This window comes from Coregonus lavaretus (genome assembly GCF_964263955.1).
Source record: "Coregonus lavaretus genome assembly, chromosome: 6".
Classification (NCBI taxonomy): Eukaryota; Metazoa; Chordata; class Actinopteri; order Salmoniformes; family Salmonidae; genus Coregonus; species Coregonus lavaretus.
In genome coordinates this window covers 9,564,162-9,577,909 of record NC_139993.1, presented here as the reverse complement: position 1 = coordinate 9,577,909, position 13,748 = coordinate 9,564,162, and the positions used below count along the sequence as shown (strand labels likewise).

General features: G+C 40.0%; 1 pseudogene across 1 annotated transcript; it reads right to left on the bottom strand.

The window, feature by feature from the left end:
* Positions 1-10,766: 10,766 nt before the first annotated feature.
* LOC311130943 lies at positions 10,767-13,479 on the bottom strand (annotated as a pseudogene). The gene is made up of 4 exons (XR_014615334.1): positions 13,422-13,479; positions 11,793-11,915; positions 11,579-11,680; positions 10,767-11,072 (listed from the first exon to the last, which is right to left on the bottom strand). The product of XR_014615334.1 is annotated as an uncharacterized misc_RNA (transcript).
* Between the last annotated feature and the right edge of the window lie 269 nt (positions 13,480-13,748).

Here is a 13,748-nt window from a genome sequence, read left to right as displayed (position 1 = left end):
GGATGGTTAAGGTCTGGTACATGCTTATTGCATTTGATAAAGAGGAAGCGTGATTTGCACAAGGGTCAATATCATTAAGGTGTCCTGTAATGTCTGGTTACTTGTGTACGTGTGATTAACGGGCAATATCCATTACCTTGTTTTATTCGGGTCTATTCTTGAAAATATAAATTTTAGTTCAAGCCTATCAATCAATTTACCAGATGGGTTTTTGTTTTGGTGCACAGTGTGAGAAAATGGCACCTTAAAAAAAAACGGAATGCAATGTCTGTGAAATTACAACGTTATCCCTGTTTTATTTGTATCAAACTTGTTGACACAACAACAGTATGGGTGTTTTAATGTTAATTACAGTTATTTCCCCAAGCAGGTGTTGCTGCTTGTTTGGTAAAAATCGTAGTTAAATAATGTCCAACTAACGCTGAACAAATATATTTTCATTAACTATTGGCCAATGCTAAAAACAACAGGAAAACAACTAAATTAAAAGTACTGTATGAAAACAAACTAAAAGTAGAGACAGAAATTATTTTTAAAAGACTGAGATAAAAAAAAATACATTAAGTAACAGGGCAGATGAGGAAAACATAAATATGAGGAAGAGAGAAAGGAGAGTTTCTTCTGAGAAAGAAAAGGTTAGCAGACATTGAAAGCTGGATTCTAGAATGTCTGGGTCAGAGTGAGGTGAGAGAGTGGTCATTTACATTTACATCATTTAGCAGACGCTCTTATTCAGAGCGACTTACAAATTGGTGCCAGTGGGACAACCACTTTTTTTATTTTATTATTATTATTTTTTATGGGGGGTGGGGGAGGGGATGGTCAAAGATGAGATTGCGGACCATAGGATAAACGTTTTTAGACATTTCTAACATATACTGCCCTAATTTTTGTAAGAAAAGTGAAGATAATATGAAAGATTAATCTCTCGTGAAATTGTATGACTTGACTTAAACCATATTTTTTTGTAAGACAAATATATTTGATAAAATATGTGAAAAGTACTGAATGTACCCTTTAAGCCCATGGGTATTCCAAATAAGCCCACCTCTTAAATAATCCATTTGAATTATTTCCTAATGCTGAAAACGTACAAACTGACATATCTTATGTTAACTTAAATTATAATAATCTCCCCTAAAGTTATTAAAATCAACTGATCATTACTATTCATCATGGAAGTATCACTCATAAAAGGGGATGTCCAATCGTATCCGCAGAGAACAATGTGGGCCCAGGCTTTTGTTCATGCCAATCAGTACACACCTGATTCGACTAATCAACTAATCATAGACTTCAACCAAGACTTGATAAATTGAATCAGTGTTACTGTTTGGTTAGAACAAAAACATGCACCCTCACCGGCCCTCTGTGGATAAGACGCCATGCACAAAGACCATAACACAAACAACTTTTAATGAAATATCTAAAAGCTGGTTCACATTTGCTGTACTCTTATTCTTGTTCATTAGTTCAACTTGTCTTCCTAAAGCCTGTCTGAAGACAGTTTAAAATCTCCCTCTCTACTGTTAAGGTACATGTGCTGAACGAAACAACAGAAACACCTGGATGAACGAGGGACAACAATATGACAATGCCCCTGGCTCTAACTGCATAAGTAGTCATCCAATAATCATCGTCTTGTCCCTCATTTGTTTCCATTTTTGTCCACTACTTTTAGGTCTTCCATCCCTGATCTCCTTCAACCCTGATCTTATTCTACTCTCTCTGCATCAATGACTACCTGTCCACTCCAAACGTCTTGGAGAGAGTACAGAGGCTTTTAATTGTTCTTAATAGTTTTTAATATTGGTAAACGCATCATTGATAGATGCATAATATGCATAAATGTAGTTTGAGCATTTTAATTAAAATAAATCTGAAGAAAAATAATTTATGCTCAGGTTCATTGAATATTAGGGATATCAACACACAATCTCCATGTGTTTCAATGCAAACTGGGCTACTGGGCTTAATTGGAACAACAGTGATTTATGGTAAAAAAGACAGAATAGCAAAGTTCAGTAATAAACTATTTGGAAACCAATGGTTTTCGGGTATAAATTAACACTATAGACTACAATATTATGTGACGTTAGTTTTGATCATATTGAACAATATTATTTAATTTTCATTTACATTCTGTATAGAGCGAGTGCGTTTTGTGTTACTGTACCCTTTAAACCCACCTGAGATAAATGTCAAATTTACAAAAAAGGCATCCATGTATAAAAATGCAAGGTTCATTTAACAGTAAAATAAGACAAAATTAATTTTAAAAATGTGAGCTGTGAGTGCTTAAGATCTGTTATATTGTTGTGGTTCACCAAGTTATGTTGCTACTGTATTGACTGACATTTGGTACGACTGCTAGCATGAAAAACCCATCTTTTCAAATGGCAAGAAATAGTAATTAATACCTACAGTGGGGAGAACAAGTATTTGATACACTGCCGATTTTGCAGGTTTTCCTACTTACAAAGCATGTAGAGGTCTGTAATTTTTATCATAGGTACACTTCGACTGTGAGAGACGGAATCTAAAACAAAAATCCAGAAAATCACATTGTATGATTTTTATGTAATTAATTTGCATTTTATTGCATGACGTAAGTATTTGATCACCTACCAACCAATAAGAATTCCGGCTCTCACAGACCTGTTAGTTTTTCTTTAAGAAGCCCTCATGTTCTCCACTCATTACCTGTATTAACTGCACCTGTTTGAACTCGTTACCTGTATAAAAGACACCTGTCCACACACTCAATCAAACAGACTCCAACCTCTCCACAATGGCCAAGACCAGAGAGCTGTGTAAGGACATCAGGGATAAAATTGTAGATCTGCACAAGGCTGGGATGGGCTACAGGACAATAGGCAAGCAGCTTGGTGAGAAGGCAACAACTGTTGGCGCAATTATTAGAAAATGGAAGACGTTCAAGATGACGGTCAGTCACCCTCGGTCTGGGGCTCCATACAAGATCTCACCTCGTGGGGCATCAATGATCATGAGGAAGGTGAGGGATCAGCCCAGAACTACACGGCAGGACCTGGTCAATGACCTGAAGAGAGCTGGGACCACAGTCTCAAAGAAAACCATTAGTAACACACTAAGCCGTCATGGATTAAAATCCTGCAGTGCACGCAAGGTCCCCCTGCTCAAGCCAGCGCATGTCCAGGCCCGTCTGAAGTTTGCCAATGACCATCTGGATGATCCAGAGGAGGAATGGGAGAAGGTCATGTGGTCTGATGAGACAAAAATAGAGCTTTTTGGTCTAAACTACTCGCCGTGTTTGGAGGAAGAAGAAGCATGAGTACAACCCCAAGAACACCATCCCAACCGTGAAGCATGGAGGTGGAAACATCATTCTTTGGGGATGCTTTTCTGCAAAGGGGACAGGACGACTGCACCGTATTGAGGGGAGGATGGATGGGGCCATGTATCGCGAGATCTTGGCCAACAACCTCCTTCCCTCAGTAAGAGCATTGAAGATAGGTCGTGGCTGGGTCTTCCAGCATGACAACGACCCGAAACACACAGCCAGGGCAACTAAGGAGTGGCTCCGTAAGAAGCATCTCAAGGTCCTGGAGTGGCCTAGCCAGTCTCCAGACCTGAACCCAATGGAAACTATTTGGAGGGAGCTGAAAGTCCGTATTGCCCAGCGACAGCCCCGAAACCTGAAGGATCTGGAGAAGGTCTGTATGGAGGAGTGGGCCAAAATCCCTGCTGCAGTGTGTGCAAACCTGGTCAAGTCCTACAGGAAACGTATGATCTCTGTAATTGCAAACAAAGGTTTCTGTACCAAATATTAAGTTCTGCTTTTCCGATGTATCAAATACTTGTCATGCAATAAAATGCAAATTAATTACTTAAAAATCATACAATGTGATTTTCTGGATTTTTTTTTTAGATTCCGTCTCTCACAGTTGAAGTGTACCTATGATAAAAATGACAGACCTCTACATGCTTTGTAAATAGGAAAACTTGCAAAATCTGCAGTGTATCAAATACTTGTTCTCCCCACTGTATGTAGTATGCTATCATGTGCATATATCAACACATTAATCTCTTAATTTTACATTAAGTGTGATCACTTATCTGAGAAAGTACAGAAAATATCTAAAAAATGTGTTTATCTGAGAGTCACCTCCACACCAAAGTTTTTTTGCAGCTTTGAAATGGACCGCTAGTAGGAACTTACACATAACTGTCAATAACTTAATAATACAACATCTGATTGTTATTTCCATAACCGTTTTTATTCTAAGACAATCAGATGAATTGGTTGAAACATTAAACAGCAGGAAATGTTTTTTTATATTTTTTTTATCCAAAGATGGAAGTGGGCTTCATGCGAACGTGGGCTTAATAGGTACGCTTACCCTAACAAGCAGCAAGTAAAATGCATGATGGGACATGAACTCTGACATGTAACTACTTTCCAACCAGACCTGGGTTCAAATACATGTGTATTTGTGTATCTGGTATTTAAAATACTTTTTTCTTCTGTGTACTTGAGTTTAAAAAAAATACACAGCCCAAAACAAGTACTTTTATTAACCAAATTGTATTTGAGAGTATTTTCAAATACTTTCCAAGTGTATTTCCAAATACATAAAAATATTAAACTACTTAAACTACCTTTCAAATAAAATATATCTGAATACTTACTTCGAATATATGTAAAGGAATTGAGATATTTGAAAAAGCATTTGAACCCAGGTCTGTTTCCGATTACGGAGAAACCCCATTTGCAGATAATGATATGTTGCTCGAAGCATCCCACCAGGTGTTTTTCAAATTATGGTCCAAGGTTTTTCCTCCAATAGACTTTTGCATTGTCCTTCAAATTGCAGTGGTGGAAAAAGTACTCAATTGTCATAGTTGAGTAAAAGTAAAGATACCTTAACAGAAAATGACTCAAGTAAAAGTGAAAGTTACCCAGTAAAATACTACTTGAGTAAAAGTACAAAGTAAATGCTATACATCAAATTCCTTATATTAAGCAAACCAGATGGCACAAATGTTGTATTATTTTAAATTACGGACAGACAGGGGCACACTCCAACACTCGACATAATTTACAAACACAGTACTTGTGTTTCGTGTGTCCGCCAGATCAGAGGCAGTAGGGATGACAAAGCGTTATATTGATAGGTGCCATTATTCTGTCGTGCTTAAGCATTCTAAATGTAACAAGTACTTTTAGGTGTCAGGGAAAATGTATGGAGTAAAAAGTACATTATTTTCTTTAGGAATGTAGTGGAGTAAAAGTAAAAGTTGTCAAAAATATTAATAGTAAAGTAAAGTACAGATACCCCAAAAAACAACCTAAGTAGTTACTTAAAAGTATGTTTACTTAAGTACTTTACACCACTGCCAAAGTGTATCTGACCGTGAGGCAAAAGTGAATGGGGCTTGGATGTAAATATATTAGATTAGATTAAGTAATCCAATCAGTCAAAGTACATTGGGTCCTGTCTCCACTAGGAAGAGAAGTTAATTCGGTAGAAGCTGTCAATCTTGATCAGACATACTCACCACTGCTGACCATAGCTGTAATGGACTGATCTTTAACTCCATTCAATGTACAGTTGAAGTCGGAAGTTTACATACACCTTAGCCAAATACATTTAAACTCAGTTTTTCACAATTCCTGACATTTTATCCTAGTAAAAATTCCCTGTCTTAGGACAGTTAGGATCAACGCTTTAATTTAAGAATGTGAAATGTCAGAATAATAGTAGAGAGAATTATTTATTTCAGCTTTTATTTCTTTCATCACATTCCCAGTGGGTCAGAAGTTTACATACACTCAATTAGTATTTGGTAGCATTGCCTTTAAATTGTTTAACTTGGGTCAAACGTTTCGGGTAGCCTTCCACAAGCTTCCCACAATAAATTGAGTGAATTTTGGCCCATTCCTCCTGACAGAGCTGGTGTAACTGAGTCAGGTTTGTAAGTCTCCTTATTGTAAGTCTCCACGATATAGAACGATAGTTACCGGAGTTGTAACTCCAGTTCTATGAGTGGAGCGGAGCCCCATAAGGGAGCTGCCTAGGCAGCGAATAGCCTGAGAAAATATTATGCACACACCTGCAGCCAATAGGAGTACAGGTGTCCCTATATAAAGGGATGCTTCCCCTCAATCAGCCTCCCGAATAATTATCTTCAGCGAGACAGGAGGGTCGGCAGGGCCTTAAGTCCTATGGGGCTCCGCTCCACTCATAGAACTGGAGTTACAACTCCGGTAACTATCGTTCTGTATGATAGCCACATTTTCAGTTAATTAGCATTTCATTTTTGAGGAGTACTTACAGGCGAATCTGTTGATAAAAGTTACCTTGTCCAAGAGAGATGTGCGGTTATCAAAACGTCACACCGGGATAAGCCTACACAAAACACAGACCTTATATGAAGTAGTTTTTCCTCTACGGAAAAACGATTGGAACCATTTCCGTGTTTTACTGCTAGCTAAGGATGTTGGCCACTGCACTTACAGTGGGGAAAAAAAGTATTTAGTCTGCCACCAATTGTGCAAGTTCTCCCACTTAAAAAGATGAGAGAGGCCTGTAATTTTCATCATAGGTACACGTCAACTATGACAGACAAAATGAGAAGAAAAAATACAGAACAGACATGGAAAAATAGCTGCAGTTGTGAAATGAATGGTAATTTGTGTTTAGGTTTAGGATCAACACAGATTCTATCTATTCTCTGATCTGTCTGACTAATTTACAGATTTGCGATTTCAGCAGCAGGTTACAGCTGTGTAGTTGGTGAACCTCTCAAAATAAGCACAAACTCCTTAATCTATCTCTTATGAATATATATATGTGCTAGTAACAAAATGATCTACACTAATTAGCAATATCTACTTACACAGTATGTCTCTTTCACACGCATGTTTAAGGAGAAATACAGTGCCTTCAAAAAGTATTCACACCCCTTGACTTTTTCCACATTTTGTTTTTACAAAGTGGCACAAAAATTCTACTTTTTTTTAATTAATGGAAAATAAAATACGAATATATTTTGATTAGGTAAGTATTCAACCCCCTGAGTCAATGCATGTTAGAATCAACTTTGGCAGCGATTACAGCTGTCTTTCTGGGTAAGTCTCTAAGAGCTTTACAAACCAGGATTTTACAATATTTACCCATTATTCTTTAAAATATTCTTCAAGCTCTTTCAAGTTGGTTGTTGATTATTGCTAGATAGCCATTTTCAAGTCTTGCCATAGAAGATGTTCCTAATGTTTGGTATACTCCGTGTATATTTGGCCTTGCGTTTCAGGTTATTGTCCTCCTGAAAGGTGGATTTGTCTCCCAGTGTCTGTAGGAAAGCAGACTGAAACAGATTTTCCTTTAGGATTTTGCCTGTTCTTAGCCCTATTCCTTCTATTTTTATCCTAAAAAACTCCCTTGTCCCTGCCGATGACAAGCATACCCATAACATGATGCCGCCACCACCCTGCTTGACTGAGAGACCTTACAGATAAATTGTATGTGTGGGGTACAGAGATGGGGTAGTCATTAAAAAATCATGTTAAACACCATTATTGCACACAGTTAGTCCATGCAACTTATCTGACTTGTTAAGCACATTTTTACTCCTGAAGTAATTTAGGCTTGCCAAAACAAAGGGGTTGAATACTTATTGACTCATGGCATTTCACCTTTCCATTTTTATTAATTTGTAAACATTTCTAAAAACATAATTCCACTTTGACATGATGGGGTATTGTGTGTAGATCAGTGACACAAAATCTAAATGTAATAACAAAATGTGGAAAAAGTCAAGGGGTGTGAATACTTTGAGGGCACTGTAGTTGTTTCACCAACTCACCTGACCACTGTGCAAGCTGCTGTCAACTCCCCATCACAACACACACCCACGCACAATCACACATATACCTGACTGGCTGGAAGTACCTTTTTTGGCAGTGGTGACAGCAGCTTTGTAGGACAGTCACAGACTAATTCATTATTTCAACTCCATTGCAGAAGAAAGCACCCAGAAGAAAATAGATATAAGGTAAGTTTGTGTGTCAACAATTTTTGTAACAGGATCCAGAGTAGCCTATAGCAATTTAAAAATGCTGCAGGACCAGAAATATCAATTGACAAGAGTGAAGAGCATTCTGAAAAACCAGAGACAGAATTGTGCATAATCATCGCATTTTCCACAGTTTATTCGTTTAACATTGTTCGTTTTGGGAGTCAAAATTCCTTGCTGTGGTACGTGACTTGCATGGATTCATGGTGTCCATTTCCCTCTTTACTCCCAATGTTTCTAGCAACATACCGCAAATGAGAATTGATTCACGTTTAAATGGAGTATTTGCCTGTTTTGGCTTCCAGAGCCAATTTGCATTTAAACAGAACATGTAAGGTCCTTGGACTATAAGGAGTAACGTTAGGCTCCTTTAGTCCATCATTGGGCTAAGGTAAGACCATAATAGCGATCAGTTAATGATCATAGGCAACAAGTATTGTAAGATTCCAAAATTCTTTCATTAACACAAATGTGCCTCTGGGTTAATCTCAATAGTCTAAAGTGGTTTCCTTTCAATATCTCCTTTCCTGCATCTGCACTGATCTGGAAGACCTGGATTGATGAGGATCAGTGAAGATGAAGGAGAGGTAGCCACTTTAGACTATTGAGAGTAGCCTATAGCAATTAATTTTTATTTTTATTTGTATGTGAAATATGCCTGCTGTACAGTTACAGTACTGTAAATACTCTTTATGAGAGCAACGATTCTTATGTTTTCATTCCAACCAATCTTTTGACTGTTGATGTGGGTCAGATAAGTTTCAAAATTAAACACTAACAACTAAACAGTGACATTATCATCTAAACATATAACAGTGAAAATCCCAGTTAGGCAGATACCATTCTTCCTTGATTGACAATGGTTTAGTCACTGAGAAGTTTCCAGGTAAGCCTCAGTACAGGACAACCGTTGACTGTATTTTATTTTCCATTCTTACACAGCCATTTACATAGTCTTGGTTACATATGAACCTCACTGGAACTTGCTGGTGAACAGGTTTGACAAGCTAGTGCAAATCATGTAGAATATCAAATCTAGTAGCACAATGCATGTGTCATGCCATTTTGGATGGTAACATCCATGCAACTAAATACAGTAAATTAAACGTGGGCTTTGGACAGCCATTTGGCCAAGCTGAGAGAGGCCGCATGAATGGAACACAAGAATCGGCCTGTTGACAGCCTGCAGTTGTCAGTAGTAAATAAGAGTAGATACGACATTGGATATTGTTTACCTGACTGGCAGGGAAGCTTGAAAGTATGTCCCCATGTTTTTGAGGTTGTGTAACTTATTTGTTGGATTTACGCATAACTTTCCAAATAAATACATTTTTAAAGGTCTTAGGGTTGGAAGAGAGTAATTTACTGCATCGCAAAGAGGCCATTGTTGTTTTTATTGAGGGAGATGGATCGTTGGAGTTCACATGCATTGACAGCATGTATGTTATGACATCCACATCCACTCATGTCTGAGACAATCTAAGCCACGCACGCAACAAAACTGACTATAATCTACAGAGCATACAGAGATACCTGTTATTTTCCATTGGCTCAGATGTGAAGCCCTGTGGCATCACAGTGTCCTGATCATTTCTCAGGTCACCGAGAGAGGAAAATCACAAGCATGCCACACAGGTAGATTAATGGGTGGACAAGGGAGTCTTCTTTCGGGACAAACTACAACATAAGTAATGAGGAACCTGATAGATTGCATGTTAAATTGTGTTGGGAAGCATCGGAAGTATGGAGTCCCCTGCCTCTAAGTGGAGAATGATATTATGGCAATGTTGGAAATTCAATGGCAGTCTGTCTGTCAGAAAATGTACCTGTGTTCAGAGACCTGTGTTCAAATGATAATGGAAGTACTGGAATCAGAGACTATTCTATTCTTAAAACGTGGTGGGATAAAAGCCATGAGCTCACACAGTTGAAATTGCATGTCTGACATTTGTCTGTCTGTCAGTTTCAAGTAGCATGGCAGAATAATTATTTCGACCTCTCGTGCATTTATGTGCGCCCATTAGGCCATTGTGGGTAATGCAGTCTATTGTTGTGCTTTCAGGAGGGAGTATGAGAGCACACATTTACATTTTAGTCATTTAGCAGACGCTCTTATCCAGAGCGACTTACAAATTGGTGCATTCACCCTATAGCCAGTGGGATAACCACCTTCCAAATTTTTTTTTTTTTGGGGGGGGGGGTAGAAGGATTACTTTATCCTATCCCAGGTATTCCTTAAAGAGGTGGGGTTTCAAATGTCTCCGGAAGGTGGTGAGTGACTCTGCTGTCCTGGCGTCGTGAGGGAGCTTGTTCCACCATTGGGGTGCCAGAGCAGCGAACAGTATTGACTGGGCTGAGCGGGAACTATGCTTCCGCAGAGGAAGGGGAGCCAGCAGGCCAGAGGTGGATGAACGCAATGCCCTCGTTTGGGTGTAGGGACTGATCAGAGCCTGAAGGTACAGAGGTGCCGTTCCCCTCACTGCTCCATAGGCAAGCACCATGGTCTTGTAACGGATGCGAGCTTCAACTGGAAGCCAGTGGAGTGTGCGGAGGAGGGGGGTGACGTGAGAGAACTTAGGAAGGTTGAACACCAGACGGGCTGCGGCATTCTGGATGAGTTGTAGGGGTTTAATGGCACAGGCAGTGAGCCCAGCCAACAGCGAGTTGCAGTAATCCAGACGGGAGATGACAAGTGCCTGGATTAGGACCTGTGCCGCTTCCTGTGTAAGGCAGGGTCGTACTCTCCGAATGTTGTAGAGCATGAACCTGCAGGATCAGGTCACCGCCTTGATGTTAGCGGAGAACGACAGGGTGTTGTCCAGGGTCACGCCAAGGCTCTTCGCACTCTGGGAGGAGGACACAACGGAGTAGTCAACCGTGATGGCGAGATCATGGAACGGGCAGTCCTTCCCCGGGAGGAAGAGCAGCTCCGTCTTGCCAGGGTTCAGCTTGAGGTGGTGATCCGTCATCCATACTGATATGTCTGCCAGACATGCAGAGATGCGATTCGCCACCTGGTTATGGGAGTGAGTGTTCGAAAATGTCATGGAATGCTGCAGGACCAGAAATATCAATTGACAAGAGTGAAGAGCATTCTGAAAAACCAGACACAGAATTGTGCATAATCATCGCATTTGCCACAGTTTATTATTTTACCATTGTTCATTTTGGGAGTCAAAATTCCTTGCTGTGGTACATGACTTGCATGGATTCATGGTGTCCATTTCCCTCTTTACACCCAATGTTTCTAGCAACGTACCGCAAATGAGAATCGATTCACGTTTAAATGGAGTATTTGCCTGTTTTGGCTTCCAGAGCCAATTTGCATTTAAACAGAACATGTAAGGTCCTTGGACTATAAGGAGTAACGTGGAACGATTAATTATGTCGCAAGCACCGCTCAAGAGAACCTGAAGTATAGTGTCCAGGGTGGCATTAGCAGTGAGCCACTATGAATCTAGCAATGAGCCAGCATTTTGAAACGGGCTGTGCGTAGTGCATGCGTGGGGAGGATAGTTACCATGGCAACAACTGGACCGGAATGCATGAATGAGCAAAGGCCGCCATAGAAGGGCATGGCTTTCAGGTCAATGTAGTGCTGCTTGACAAGGTCCTCAGACACCTGCAATCACACAAAAAAAACTCAGTTCAATGCCTCAAAATCAATATTAAGCAGTTCAATGCCATTGAACCCTACTAGAAGCGCCTCTGAACAGATTCAGTTATTCACATACCTGGATCATCTTCATGGCCACAAGCCCCTCTGCTCAAAGCGCTTAATGATATCTCCCACAAGCCCCCTCTGGACACCATCAGGCTTGATGGCAATGAAGGTACGTTCGGTGTTAGACATGGTGCTGCAACACAGGAGGATAGATATTGAGTGACTGAAATGGCAGTGGGCCATCAGTGAAATGCACATTAATGGAAAAACAGCCTAATTTGTGGTCTTGGCAATCCAAATCCCCCATCCCCCGTAAACTGAAATTGTTGAATTAGCTGGAGTAAGCCAGGCCACTCTGCACAACCTTTGACCAATGTACTGCCAGTTGACAGCTCTTCAATGTCACCTAGACTGCTATGGAGTGAACAGATGTACTGTGGCTAGTGGGAAAGTGGGCAAGGACAGCACAATTCTATTCTTATCACCCATCCTGCGGAAAGTATTCCCACATGCCCATTCCATGCCTATGGGGTATTTAGTATGAACAATTTGCTTTCGTTGCCAATGCGCAACTGATGTTTCATACATGGGCAAACGAGACATGTTTTACTGGTACTGTAGGTTAGTTACTGTTGTGCAAAGTGAACTCAGGCTTTAGTATAGTTATGTTTAGATCTATAGAAAGTACAGTTCACTACACTGAACTGCAGCCAGATGCTGCAGCAGTGTTAAACTGTCTGGTTCAAACGTCATTTCATTGAGCTTTTTAAAATAGTAATATTCAAAACCTACACCGACTTAACAGCATTCAAACTATAAACGAGTCATCTAATCAAATTACAACCACACCCTGCGCCGGAACCAGTCGAATTGTGCACATATTTGCAAGCTTGGCAATACATTAGTTAGCATTTTTACATCGCGATGGGCTGATTGTTAAATTCTCCCACCGTTTGAATGACAGCAAACCACGAAAAGTAACTAGTTAACTGGCTACGTCCCGATTAAATACAGATCCGAGTGTTACACCGGCATTAATATACTTTTCAAAGCGAGCTAAGGACGTTAGCGCCATGAACTTGAGTACATCCCATTGTTGAAAGCAAGCGGCCATATTTGGTACAGATCAGATGCCACATGGCCCGGCTTTCCACGGTCTTTAATCGAAATAAATTCCAAGTAGATTAAAGTAGAATTGTCAAGTACTTGCCACCTACAAGTGAGTTTATAGTAACACGAGAGGGACAAATAATTGGCTTATGGTAACCCGCAAGGCTTAACTAGTTAGCCATGTGAATTAGCAGTTGTCACCCAGTAAGCCAGTCACGTCCGGTGAAACTGAAATGCACAGCACCGGAGTTACCGCGTTACATTCAACTAATTAACTATCGTTAAGCATGCTATAACTACTCCAAGTCATTGGTTTACTATTAGGATGAGACTTAACTTTAAAAGAGTCACTCAATGTATATCAATTAACTAGCTAACGTTAGTTAGGTATAAACGGGCAAAACACCACGCCGTTACGTGGCATGTTAGCTAGCTAGTCACTGCGAAAGGCAAAACACAACCGACACGGATCCACCAACTTCCTAAAAACATGAAATGAATAGAACCGCAACGTGAGATGCGTAAAACACAATGCTATGATATAATGCAAAATGAAGGGAGTTGTAACACCACCATTCAAGCAGCATACCTTTAAAGTTACGATGTTGAGACTGACAGAACACCCTGGACACAACCGTTCAAGACAGAGACAAAATCAGTAAGGCTGAGATGATGATGAGAGCTAGTTTATAAAGGCTGCCCAGTGAATGGGTGGGGCTTGGATGAGGTCAAAAATTGATTGACATGTTGCCTGCTTTTAATCACCCATGTTCTTTTGTGCATTCTAGCGCCACACAACAGTTAATGGTGATATCGACATGTGCTGTCAAATATTCGAGTCTAGACATTGGGAAGTGCTAATCATATAGCATAGCAACACCAAAGGTTGATATCAGCAGACTAATTATTATTATTA